This window comes from Cyprinus carpio, chromosome A13 (genome assembly GCF_018340385.1).
Source record: "Cyprinus carpio isolate SPL01 chromosome A13, ASM1834038v1, whole genome shotgun sequence".
Lineage (NCBI taxonomy): Eukaryota > Metazoa > Chordata > Actinopteri > Cypriniformes > Cyprinidae > Cyprinus > Cyprinus carpio.
The window spans coordinates 14,218,196-14,231,452 of NC_056584.1; the positions used below are offsets into that span (position 1 = coordinate 14,218,196).

The 13,257-nt window shown below is 36.9% G+C and overlaps 1 protein-coding gene across 5 annotated transcripts in view; it reads left to right on the forward strand.

Moving 5' to 3' along the window:
- The first annotated feature begins 2,368 nt into the window (after window positions 1-2,368).
- LOC109100827 (SERTA domain containing 2b) overlaps window positions 2,369-13,257 on the forward strand; it is a 37,289-nt gene continuing 26,400 nt past the window's right edge. For 2 of the 5 annotated variants that reach the window (XM_042768919.1, XM_042768925.1), the window contains exon 1: window positions 2,408-2,699. The gene's annotated coding sequence lies outside the window, so the exon portion shown is untranslated. Of the gene's footprint in view, window positions 2,700-13,257 lie in introns of all 5 variants that reach the window. The other 3 variants (XR_006161497.1, XR_002019643.2, XM_042768924.1) reach the window with 3 other exon arrangements.

Genomic DNA, 13,257 nt, shown 5'->3' on the forward strand with positions numbered 1-13,257 from the left:
TACATTTAGAAACACAAGACAGGGAACAGGTCAAAACGACATACATTTCTAAAATAACATAATTTACTGTATTCCTGTTCATGTTTTAAAAACAATGACTAGGCTATATAGTTATATTTAAATTTATATATATATTAAAATACATTTATATTCAATTGTTTGTATTTATGTATATTTATATATCTATTTATGTTTTATATAAAATAATATATTATTGAAATAAGACATAGCATTAGCTTTTCATTGTTAAAGTCACATTATTTACACACATATTAATGAAAGACACAAAAGGCATCTTATCATTTAATGAGCCCGTTATTATTGCTATGTTATTGTTGTTTGTCATTTTTAGAGCAATTTTAGATTTCTTTATTAGCACATTTTTCAGCATTTGCAACATGTTCTAGGATTGCCATTTTCTTCCATTTCTGCATTCTGTATTATAATACAGTATTCAAATGATATAACTAATAATTTTAGAATCCCACCTACATTTCCCCCCAAGCTAAATAACCTAAGCTGTGAAACTCTCAGTTCTTTTAAGCTGTCTGTTGCTTTCCCCTGAACCACAACTATTCTGTTCCAAAAATAACATTTCACAGCTGCCAAACCAGGAGCAGGAAGCTGACTGTGCTCTCCAGTCGTTACTATAATACACTGCACCCCACTGTGGCATGGACAAAACAAGACTGTGAAGATTTTAGGCCCCAGATAGTTCCAAAAAGCCTTCTAGTACACTAAAAAGAATATTAAGAAGAAGTTTGTGTTAAAGGTATAGTACTGTTAAAAGTAATGTAAAAGTAATCCTATTAGATAGAGGGTAAACAAATGTCTGACCTTATGTAAAAGCACATCCTGCAGCTGTTGTCATGCCTAAGAAAGATGAGCTCTCTCCACAAGACCCCCTCCTAGTTACAAATCTGATTTCTGTGACAGATTTACCTTAAATGTATTTGCTGGTTTACATTGTAGAACAATTGGTTTGAATTTGACTTCCATTCCAAAATATGGCTTCCATATATGTAAATTAGGGATTAGCTTCTGAACATGGGCAACATAATCTGAACATTATAAACAACATATATAGTCTACTGTGCTTTTTGTTGTTGTTGTCTAATGTATTAAAAACCACAAGTGAACACACAGGCAATTTATAAAAAATAAATAAATAAATAAATAAATAAACCGGAGCGAGAAGCTAAATTTAACTGCTTAAGACTGTAATAATATTCTCAAACCACCAGATGGCATTCTTTTTTCTTGTAAAGTCATTTCTCTGTTTGAGAAAAATACTGGGTGTGATTGTAACCTCACGCACTACTGATCATTGCCTATTCGACATATAAGCACAAAATCTTGTAATATTATGTCGATGCACTGCAAAAAATGCGTTATTTTTGTTCTTCTTCAGCCTTTTATTCTTGTAAAAGTAAGTTGATTAATTAATGGTGATTTTTGTGCTTTGTTATGGTGATTTATGAAGTTACTTTTCTCAATGAGAATTATGACAACATTCCACTTGCATTATACACTTTATATTGTCATAAATATTGTTATTTTTTTAAGAGACCTACAATCTAATAAGGAGGTTATGGTTAGCAGATAAATGACCAGTCTGTCAGGACAGCAGGGTTTACCCTGAACACCTGAAATCAAATGTCAGACTCCAAGATCAATGACTGTTTGCACTTATTCCATCAGACCACGCACAATCAGCTGTGTGGCACACACACACACACACACACACACACACACACACACACACACACACACACACACACACACAATGTAGGTAGAATTTCTTAGCCCTAAGTCCCATTTAGTCCAACATTAGTGTAAACACTCAGTATTTTCCTTTGCTGGTCAAATCACCGAGGGACAAGCATGTGAGAGAAAGCACATCTTCCCGACTTTCCCTGCTTTTTTCTTTTTAGTTAATGCCTATTTTCCGCAATGGCAGGTTTTTTTTGAACACTCCATTTCCTGTTATGCAGTAGACACTGAACTTGTAACAAAAAAGATTGAGCCAAGCTGTATGTGGGCATCTTGCCAGAGCAGGCTGTCTTTTCTCGGTTCCGCCACTTGAAGAATTCCAAACCGGCAATCTGAAATTTACCATTGATACTTCAAGTGCCTATTGCCGCGACCCATCACAAAATATATAAGGAATATAGTTTTAAAATATGTATAATTTGTCAGTGTGAAATGGTTTCATACTGATTTTTGAGCTCATATTTTGCTCCGTCACTTTTTCATCTTGCTATAAACACCACGTTATTAGTCTGTTAGGTCCTTTAAAAATAACATGTCGAACAGCAGCCTATTCTGCATTTTGGTTGGCTGATTCTACCAGAGGGGGCGGGGCATATGAACTGGGATTCCACCTCGATTTACGGAACAACCTATCATTCAAATCCAATGTCTTGCAACTGCGACTACGAGGGGAGTCACCGAGGGCAACATGCCTACTACTTTTGGGGACACTTTCTTTAAAGTGTGACTCTCATATGTGCAACTGTTTACTTTTTTCTCAGGCTGATAAGGCACGGGGCGCTCAAAAAGTGCCATGTGAATTCATGTCGACAAGCAAGGCATGCAAAATTCACTGATACAATGTAAACGCGTTAGAAAATAAATCCGCTGAGCACTCAGTGATTTACACTCAGTTAACCGGATTGTACAAGTCCGTCTTCAGAAGGGTGAGTGGACGTTCCTACTGAATTATCAACATAAAGTCCTGTGTTTTGACAGGTCAGTCTTGATGTGGATGCTGACGTGCATGTATTGACCCCAGCAGCAGTTACCTGTTTGCGTATGCATCTACAAACTTAGCATATCTGTATAGCCTACATAATCGGCTAGTAGAAGCCCACCACTGGCGTCTACTGGGTATGCAAAATAGTTAATGAATGATTTAAACAAAGAAAGCCACATGACATACTTATGATTGCTGCGTGTTGATAGTTTACTGTAATCGACCCGAGTAAGCAATACATGCAGGCCTATGTATTTATTTATTTATTGCTTTGGTGTTATTATGTAACAGAGGCCGTCGAGACTTGACCCACTGCTGCAGTGATCTCCCGTGTCTCGTACAGTATTTGATGTTTTATATATGTTAGGCTAGTTGCCTTTCACTAAACGGCTGAAGAGTTTTCTTTATTTTCAATTTGTTTATCAGTGGCTTTTCAGTTTTTTCTTCTTCTTCTGATAAATAGTTCTCAATATAAAATATATATTTCAGAAGGGATTTTAAACAACTTTTCAGTTACCTCAAAAATGATATTCACATTACTGAAATTGTAGCGAAATTTCAGAAAAAGTTTAAACTTTAGTCCAAGCAGGCTTCTTTTGTTCGGTGCAGCGAATTCACGTGACCATGCAGCTCAATCGATTATGGCCAGAAAATTCCTTAATGAAAAGAGTTTTAAAGTTGCAATATAATGGAAGCAGTGATTTTAAAATAACTTGATAGAGTTATGATAATTTGATTGAAATGTAACATATACATGAATGAATCATTCACAATAATATTTAATGTGCATTTAGAAAATAATTGTATTGCAAACCAACTTTAAAAAGTCTACCTATAAAATAATTATACACTCCCAAAAAATAATGTGTTGCATGCATGAACCTTGAACTGCAGTAGACTGAAATAACTGCCTTGTACTTGATTCAAACATTTAATTTTCTAGTTAGATAATAGAGTTCTAAGTAGATGAAGCTTGGAAGGGTTTGTGTTTCCCACCTGTCTGAAATCAAGTGGTTAAGGCTAGAGTTTGGCAATGGCGGATTAGACACATCTACTTTAGTTGATCATCCAGATTAGGGTGTGTGCTGTGCACAGTGCTCTGTTGGGACAGAGAGCTCGGAGTTGAGACTCGTCACCTCATTAGAGGTCATTGTTGACCAATTAATATATTCTCCAGCCAGCCTGTTATGTTCTATTAATATTTATTTTGTCCAAATGTAACGTTTAGTACTTACCCATGTATATGCTCTTAAGAGTGTAATATGACAAAACAAGACATTTTGTTTGTTGCACTTTCCTATACAAAGGATGCAAAAGTGACTTTGGTTGTTGAACACAGTTGTCACTCCCATAAATAACCAAACTCTGTGTTTACAGAGTGGGATTAAGCACTCAGAAGAGAAATTACAGCTATTTTTAACTGCAGCATGTAGCCTGCATGGATAATGACAGTGTTCGCATGGATATGACATTCACCAGTTAGGAGCAAGTCTTTCTACTGTTAGTCTGTTTTGTATTCCTTTAACATGTGCTTAGGCCCAGCCTGTGTCTTTAATAGACTTCTCGTGGAAGATTTAAATCCATAACATGGTCATAGTGGCATTTTCTGCCAGTCTATAAGGTTTTAATGTGCTTTAAATTATGAGTCCAGTGTTAGTGAATTGCTTAAATGCATTTGCATGGACTTCTGAGTAAATGAACTGCCAGTGCCTGGGGCAGTGACCTGCTTTTCATTATAATGTGCAGGAAGCATATTCACTGTATTGAACTCTGAAGCGTCAAGCATGCTGACAACCTAGGGATTTTGAATGTTAAACCTCTAGAGAGATGTGTCAAAACTCCCCTTAAGAACTTTATAACCTGTGGCCTGCATCTTCTTGTACTGCTGTGATATGTTATAAGCTGTCAATGTCACACTTTGATCAGGACCATACATGTCATTTCTCGATTAGTTTGTTATCCTGCAGTTGGTCCAGGTATTTTTCATGTGTATTTTGTGTTGATTTTCAAGTTGTTTCTGATAAACAACTAAAGAAAGAAAAGAAAAAAAGCTAATTAGAAATATACATTTTGTTTGTGAGATTCCAAAAACAAGTTTCATAGCACAAGAAAAATCTAGACAAATGTTATTTTATACCTTTCACAAATTCATGGCCAGATTCCCCCAGAAATTTCAGCCTAGGCTCAAAATGTGCTTCTATCTAATTTTTTTTTTTAAAACTTTTACATACAATTCACTGAAAGTTTGTAACACTAGTGGCAGTAAAACACCTACTACTTTTATTCCTTTTCACTCACATTATGATTACAGGGACATATTATCAATTAACAAAGACTAATTTTCACTTTTCACAAGTTATGGCCTCAAAACATGAAACACTTCATGAAACTCTTAATGTAAACTGATATATTTTGAGATTTGCATCATATAATCAGCTTCATATGTATGGCTTTTCTGATGTATTAAACTTGGTACAGACCTCAGAGCTACAGTAAACATCATAAAGAAGCTCATAGAACCAAGCAAAAATGACATGGTTGCTTCAGCAAGTGTTTTTTTAATCTCATGTTTGCTTTTGTTAACACTATTGCTTAGGTTTAGGGTAGGGTTTAGTATAGATGGTATGTTATTTTCAAATGTGATAGGGAATTAACATTTTAGCACCACTCACTGGGTATTGCATTTCTGAACTGTCTTGACACTTACAACAACAAACGTAATAAAACATTACACCAGATTCATGTTCATGTGTTTCAGAAAAAACTGAATGTGCTTTTAGCACCACTTACTGGACAATTCACTTTGAAAGTGTTGCAAAATGTGCAAGAAACAATCATTCGTTTTGAAGAAAATGAGCCTGGGTTGAGAAATGTGGTTGAGTCTCTCATCCTCAAAGTGAGACTGCTGACACAAGTGGCAGTATAAAACTGGTATTCATTCATAAGTTTATTTCAGCAATTTTCTTTATCAAAGTCAAGAAAGATCCAGTTATTTATACTTATTTAGGCTTTTAGACATTTGAAAAAATATGCATATAGTGGCACACCCAAGTAATTCAAATCAAGTCAAGTCAAGTTGAGCTTTATTGTCATTCCGCTACATGTGTGGACATACATTGGAATGAAATGTCGTCCCTCAAAGGACCACGGTGCTACATAAATACAGACTTACAACAATGAAGTAAAACAGTATAAACCTATACACAACTAACCTACTGACAGATTTTGACTATAAATATACTATATATAAATGTTTACCTATACATAAACTAAAAAAGTAGAAACTATACAAATGCTTTGCATAAACACTGTACCTATACACAACTAACCTACTGACAGATTTTGAAAATGAATATACTATATATAAATGTTTACCTATACATAGATTGAAAAATAAAAATATATAGACTATACAAATGCTTCACATAATACTGTACATGTGCAAAGAGAAATTTTGTAAGTCAAGCAGCTGGCTGGGGAACAGTGCAAGATGATTTGTAGTGGTTGAGCAAACACATATTACTGAGTCTTTTGTGGGGTTATGTACATACAGCAGTGTGTGTGGAAAGTGTCTAGTGCGCATAGAGGAGAATTGCACAAAATAGATTTGAATTGCACAAAAAAATAATGTTTCAGACAGTTTTTATGTGATGTGGTAAGGTTGGGGGGTGGAAGAGGGGAGATGGTCCATGTTTCAGGAGGTAGAGGGTTTGTATGGGGGTTTCAGAGGAGGGCGGGGTAATTTGAGTTCAGGGCTCTCACAGCCTGGGGAAAAAGCTGTTAAACAGTCTGGCGGAGCGGGCTCTGATGCTCCGGTACCGTCTTCCTGATGGTAGGAGCTGGAAGAGACTGTGGGAGGGATGGGTGATGTTCTTCACGATACTGTTGGCTTTGCTGGAGCATCGTGTAAGTAAAATGTCCAAGAAGGAGGGGAGGGGGCACCGATGATCTTTGCACCTGTGTTCACTGTCCGCTGGAGGGTCTTGTGGTCTGCTGCACTACAGTTCCTGTACCAGACAGTGATGCAGCTGGTCAGCATGCTCTCTATGGATCCTCTGTAGAATGTGGTGAGGATGGGTGCAGGGAGACTTGCTCTTTTCAGCTGGCGGGGAAAGTGTAGCCGCTGTTGTGCCTTCTTGGAGAGTGACATGGTGTTGGTGGTCCAGGTTAGTTCCTCTGTGATGTGCACCCCCAGGAATTTAGTGCTGCTGACTCTCTCCACAGTCAAGCTGTCAATGGTCAGTGGGGGGTGATCATCATAGTCTCTCCTGAAGTCCATCACAACCTCCTTTGTCTTACTCACATTGAGGCACAGGTTGTTAGTGCCTCACCATTCAGCCAGTTGTGCCACTTCCTCTCTGTAGTGCATTTCATCGCTGTTGCTGATGAGACCTACCACCGTAGTGTCATCCGCGAACTTGATGATGTGGTTGGAGCTGAACTTGGCAGTGCAGACGTGGGTCAGCAGTGTGAAGAGCAGCGGGCTGAGCACACAGCCTTGTGGGGCACCTGTGCTCAGTGTGGTAGTACTCGAGGTGTTGTGGCTGACACGGACTGACTGAGGTCTTCTAGTTAGAAAGTCCAGGATCCAGTTACAGAGGGAGCTGTTAAAGCCCAGCAGGTTTAGTTTATTAATGAGCTGTTATGGGATTATTTTGTTGAATGCTGAGCTGAAGTCAATGAACAGCATTCTAACAGGAGTCTTTATTTTCTAGGTTGGTAAGAGGCAGGTGGAGGGTGGAGGAAATTGCATTGTCTTTAGAGCGGTTTGGACGGTATGCAAACTGGAGTGGATCGAGTGTGTTGGGGAGGCTGGTTTTGATGTTGTGCATGACTAACCTCTCAAAGCACTTCATCATGATTGGTGTCAGTGCTATGGGACAGTAGTCATTTAGACAAGACACAGGTGATTTCATTGGTACCGGTATGATTGTTGTGGATTTGAGACATGTGGGGATGACTGCCTGACTCAGCGAGGTGTTGAAGATGTCTGTTAAGACATCTGTCAGCTGTGCAGCACAGTCTTTCAGTACACGGCCAGGTATGTCGTCAGGACCCGCAGCCTTGTGTGGCTTAATTCTCGATAGGGTCTTTCTTATGTCGGCTGGAGACAGACAGAGTGCCTGGTCGTTGGGAGGTATGGGCAGTTTTTGTGCAGGTGTGTCATTCTGCATTTCAAACCGTGAATAAAAGTGGTTGAGTGTATCCAGGAGGAATGTGTCATTGTCACAGGCCTGTGGCGGGGGCTTGTAGTCAGTGATGGTCTGAATGGCTTGCCACAGGCTTCGTGTGTCTCTGCTGTCTTTAAAGTGATTGTTGATTTTTTGAGCATATGACCGTTTTGCATTTTTGATGCCACAGGACAGATTGGCTCTTGCTGTTTTGAGGGCTGCTTTATCTCCTGATCTGAATGCTTCATCTCTGGTCTTTAGCAGCCCACAAACCTCTGCTGTCATCCATGGCTTTTGGTTTACATGTGTGGTGATGGTCTTGGTGACTGTCACGTCAAATTCTAATACCATTATAATAAAGTGCTGATATTGAGTCAGTTTTCTTGAGTATTTAGTCTCAGATAATCTTCAGTAGCAGTGGCAGTGAAGGCCGCAGCAGGTCGGGGAGCTTTGTAGAGATCGGGTGTCTATGGAACAGCAGAAATGCCAGAGTTAGCTGGCTGTCTCTCTGACACACACACATAGAGAGAGAGAGAGGCCTCTCTCCCACAGCCAGTTGAACTGCAGCATTAATATTTCATACACCCACCTTTAAAGGAGGAGGAGGCTTGAGAGAACGAGTCGGAGAGGGGCCTCGGGAAAGCATAGCTCAGAAGGGATTCTCCATGGCTCAACAAAACATACTATGTGTCTGCACACACCATGACAATGCATGAAGCTTCACATGCTCTCCAATCCTAAATTCATTCTCCACTTTATATTTGCTCAAATTTGACTGTTCTGCCCTTGTGGATTATTTGTAGCACAAATCTGTATATTCATCCAGCATGACATGGAAATATTTCATATTTCTGTGATTTATTTATTTATTTGTATTTTTTAGACTTTCAATAGATATGTTGCAAATTCATTTTCTGTTCAGAATGGTTTTTGGAGGTAGTTTATGTACATTGTTTGCTGATTACAGTAAATACTTGCAGTTGATTAATATTTAACAATTACTTTTTTCTAGTTTTATTGATCCAGGACCTTTTGAATTTGACCCCAAATTTTGTACTTCCACCTTATCTATATTGGGTTACTTAAAATATTCAGATTGAAGATGTGAGCATTTTTTTCTACATTGTACTTCCCCTTACAAATTTACCATAGTTGTTCAGTTGTTTAACTGGTATTTGCGATAATTATTGGAGCCTGATTATCTAAGCACTGAAAAAAATGCTGTAGTTGTAATAAAAATACAACAAACTTCCTCATTCCCAAGACAAGGTTAGTCAATATGAATCCAGTGTTACCACAGTTGGTGTTATTACAGTAAATGGCACTTTTTTTTCTTTTGTCATTGTGGTTCAGAATGTTGAAATTTTTATTTCTTTCATAGTGTTTTAAAGTGTAAAACTCTTATAATATAAAGTTCAGTGCAGTGGTTCACACAAGTAATCAGCTTAACGTTATTCAGTCATATAGTTCAGTTATAACACCCACATTTAGTGGTTCCCACATAAGAACACAGATTCCATCAGATATGATCTAATTCCAAAAAAACCCTGATAAAGAATCTTAGTCTCTCTTGCTCTGTTTCTCTGTCTGTTTATGTGGCATATTTTCAATGCAGCCTTTTCATCCCCCATCTAGCATGAGAAAAATTTGTGCCGCATACATAAGTTGTTCATGAGAAGAATTTTCCCTCTCTTCTTGTATAAAATATTCTTGGTTGTCGTGAGATATTATAATATTGGGGGTGTAAAATAATAAACATTTCTGAATGCATTATAACATTGTCTGTAGGCACCTCTTTCATTTAGACAGAGATAGGGGTTAATCTGTGAATGGTTTCATGCAGTATGTTTGCACATTTTTCAGTGTTTTGCATTAAATGCGTGGAATCATAATAAGCTTATTTAGAATGTAGAGAACTGAAATTGTTCTATATTTTTTTTTCTGTTAAAGACAAATAAATAAATATAGCTGTAATCAGTAATATTTGATAAATGAATAATATTGTGGTGTAGTATGTTTTCTCCCTGAGGTTTGCTTTGATATGCTCCTGTGTGTATTGCTGAAAACAGGGGATTTCTGATGACTAAGCACTGAAGCACACATCTTCTGCTGGACATACAAGATCTCTCTGACTTGCAGTGAACATGTCTTAAAGGGACAGTGCACCCTGAAATGGACATTCTGTCTTCATTTACTTACCCTCATGTCATTCTTTATTTCTTCTTTGAACTCTAAAACAATTACAATGAATGGTGGCTGTTGCTTTTGAAAAAAGGATTAATTAAAGCGGTTCATTAAATGAGTCCATATGACTTTCATATGAAGAGTTTCAGGTGAGGAAATCGTGATTTGTAAAAAAAAAAATTTTCATATTAATAGTTTGATTTCTGTGAACTGGATTATTATTAAATTATTGAAAAACAAACATTTTTTTAAAGAAATTGCTACTTTTATTAAGCACGGATATATTAAATTGATCAAAAGTCACAGTAATAACATTTATAATGTTACTATTCAATCATGAAAAAAATGTAATACAGTTTCCACAAAAATATTAAACTATTTTTAGCATTGATGATAATTAAAACGTTTCTCTATCAGCAAATCAGCATATTAGAATGATTTCTGAAGGTTCATGTGATACTGAAGACAGGAAAAATGGCTGCTGAAAATTCAGTTTTGCCATCACAGGAATAAATAATATTTTAAAATATATGACTATAGAGAACAGTTATTTTAAATGGTATATTTTTAAAATGTATATTAATTCTCTTAAATTGTATTTCACTATCACTGTTATTACGTTATGTTCAATCAAATAAATGCAGCCTTGGTGAGTATAACTTTCAGAAACGTTAAAAAAATTGAAGTGACCCCAAACTTTTGAATTATATATAGAATATAGTCAAAGACTTTGAAATAGTGCATAAGTATTTTATGTTTTTTTTTTTTTAAAAAGCTTTAAAGTTCCTGCACTTATTGCACTTAAAAGAACAGCAATACATTTTTCTCCTTAAATGTGAGTAAATGGTGACAGAGTTTTCATTTAAATACATATTACTACATATTAAAGGGACAGTATCATCAAGGATTCATTTAATTCAAGATTTTGCATGCCAGAGATTACTAATTGGAAACCATTCTTACAATAATGTTTATTGATCTAATATCATTGGTTCATTTCATTATGCAAAGAAAACATTTAAGTCCTGCATCCTGCCTGATCTCTTTGTATGTCAGAGTCATGGTGTTGCTTTTCAAATGGTCTCTTCTCTAGTCTGATTGTGCTGTGAATCGTTGGTATTATTGAATAATAGATGAGGAGAATCCGGGGGTGTGTCTGTCTCAGGGTTCTTATCAGACAGGCAGCAGGACACTGAGTACAGTATGCAAGATCAAACCCCAACCTCTCACACAGGAAGTTACAAACCTCAGCTTATTATGTCTTGATGTGCAGCTTTATTTGCGAATTATACCATGTTTTCACATGGTGTCATTACTTTGCACGCTTGGTACCTTATCAGAGTTCTTAAATAATAAACCTCTTGTCATTTCACAGTTGCTCTGGTGCCTGTGGTCCTGATTGTGTTTACACCAGCGGGGTAATTATCAGCTGATTAACTGCTGTGGGCTCATTGCACAGTGTGCCCCATGTGCTAACATCTGAGCCCCGTGTTGTAGTCAAAGACACAGAACCGACGTTGGTTTGGTGCCCTGTGTCATAAATGTATGCCAAGCCCGTACAACAGAGGCTTTAGTAAGGCTCTGAGCTGCAGAAATAAAGGGCGCATTCTCACATGCCTCCTCATTATGTCTGTGGAGTGGAGCAAAGTCGTTAATGGATGTTTGTCAAGTGCGTACTAATTATGTCTGTGGAGTGGCAATTTCTCTTATCCCTTCGCCAGAAGCTGTAATATAACTATCTTATAAAAAAGGCCTCTTAGTTGACATAAAAACAATGAATCTGACATGTTGAAGCAAGTTCACTCTTATAAGCAGTGGTCTTTTCGAAACTTCTTGATGACCTGACAGCCTATCTTCTTAAATTGATAAAGTATATTGAAAGTTTTTTTTAACAGCACTGATACTTTTTTCATAAGAAAGAAAAAAAAGAAAAAGGGTCTTATGGGTCTTATAGACTTAGGTTCTTCAAAGGGTAGTCTTGCAAGTATTTGGTCTCTAATAATTGTGAAAAAAATGAAAATATGATTCACTAATGTACGACACTACTCCCCTTTCTTCTTTTTACCTTTTATTTTCTTTATTAAAATTGTCTTCAAAACTGCTTTGGAACAAAGAGTATTGTAAAAATTTAATTAAATAAAAAAATAAATTAAATTGAGTTGAATTATTGTTTTGAAGAAAAATATAATACAAGTCAAAAGTGAATTTTAATTAATATTATTTTTTTCAATTTTTTCATTTCATTAAAAGTTACAATTAAAGTTCAGCAAAATGTTTCACTGTCAAACTGACACAAAAAAATTTTATGTCTTAAAGGGGTCCTATTATGCGAGTTGTTCCTTGTAGTTTTGAAAAGTGATTTCTATTAAATAAAATATCTCCTTTTGAGGTCGACTTTGAGCTTTGTAACTTTGCAGATCTTTTTTATGCTCAAACAGCAACATTACAGACTAACTAAAGTTAAAAAAGTGAAAAGGCATGTGATATTTAAGTATATGCCTTTGCAATGTAAGCATCATAGCAAAGTATATAAATACACTCATATGGCACTTTTTCATATACCATGCAACGCTCTTACAGTATTTACTATATCAGCATTGAGTCCAGTGGCCTGAAAATGGACTACTGATAATGATGAAGGTAACACGAGAAATATATTTTTATATTTTTATTATTATCTTGCTTTCACTGTTGAGGTGTGAACCATCTACAGTAGCTCTAATAGCACAGCAGCTGTCTCAGAGAGAGGCAGGCTATTCAGACGCTTCCACCGTTTCATTAAACAGATGCTCGATATCTAATCTGACTCGTTCACCAAGCGTGTCAGGGTCAAAATCATGGCTAAGTGTGAGAAAAGGCTGTGGGCACTGTGTGCCATATGAGATTCACGCCCTCCTGCTCGTGGAGATTGGGTGGGTTGTCAGCGTTGTGACCTGATGTTTGACAGGCACTGCTCCTCACTTTTGTCAGCTGGCTGTTGGGAAACTGAGCACCTTAAAGCTCTGTTAGGAGACAAATATTGTATTTCTGTTTAACCCTCTTCATGCTGTCCAGCACAATAAAGTTTACTTACTGTTCAACATACAGACGGGGCACCACCACACTCAGTCTTTGTCTTTTTACAAACCTGTAGTAGGTTCAAAAGTC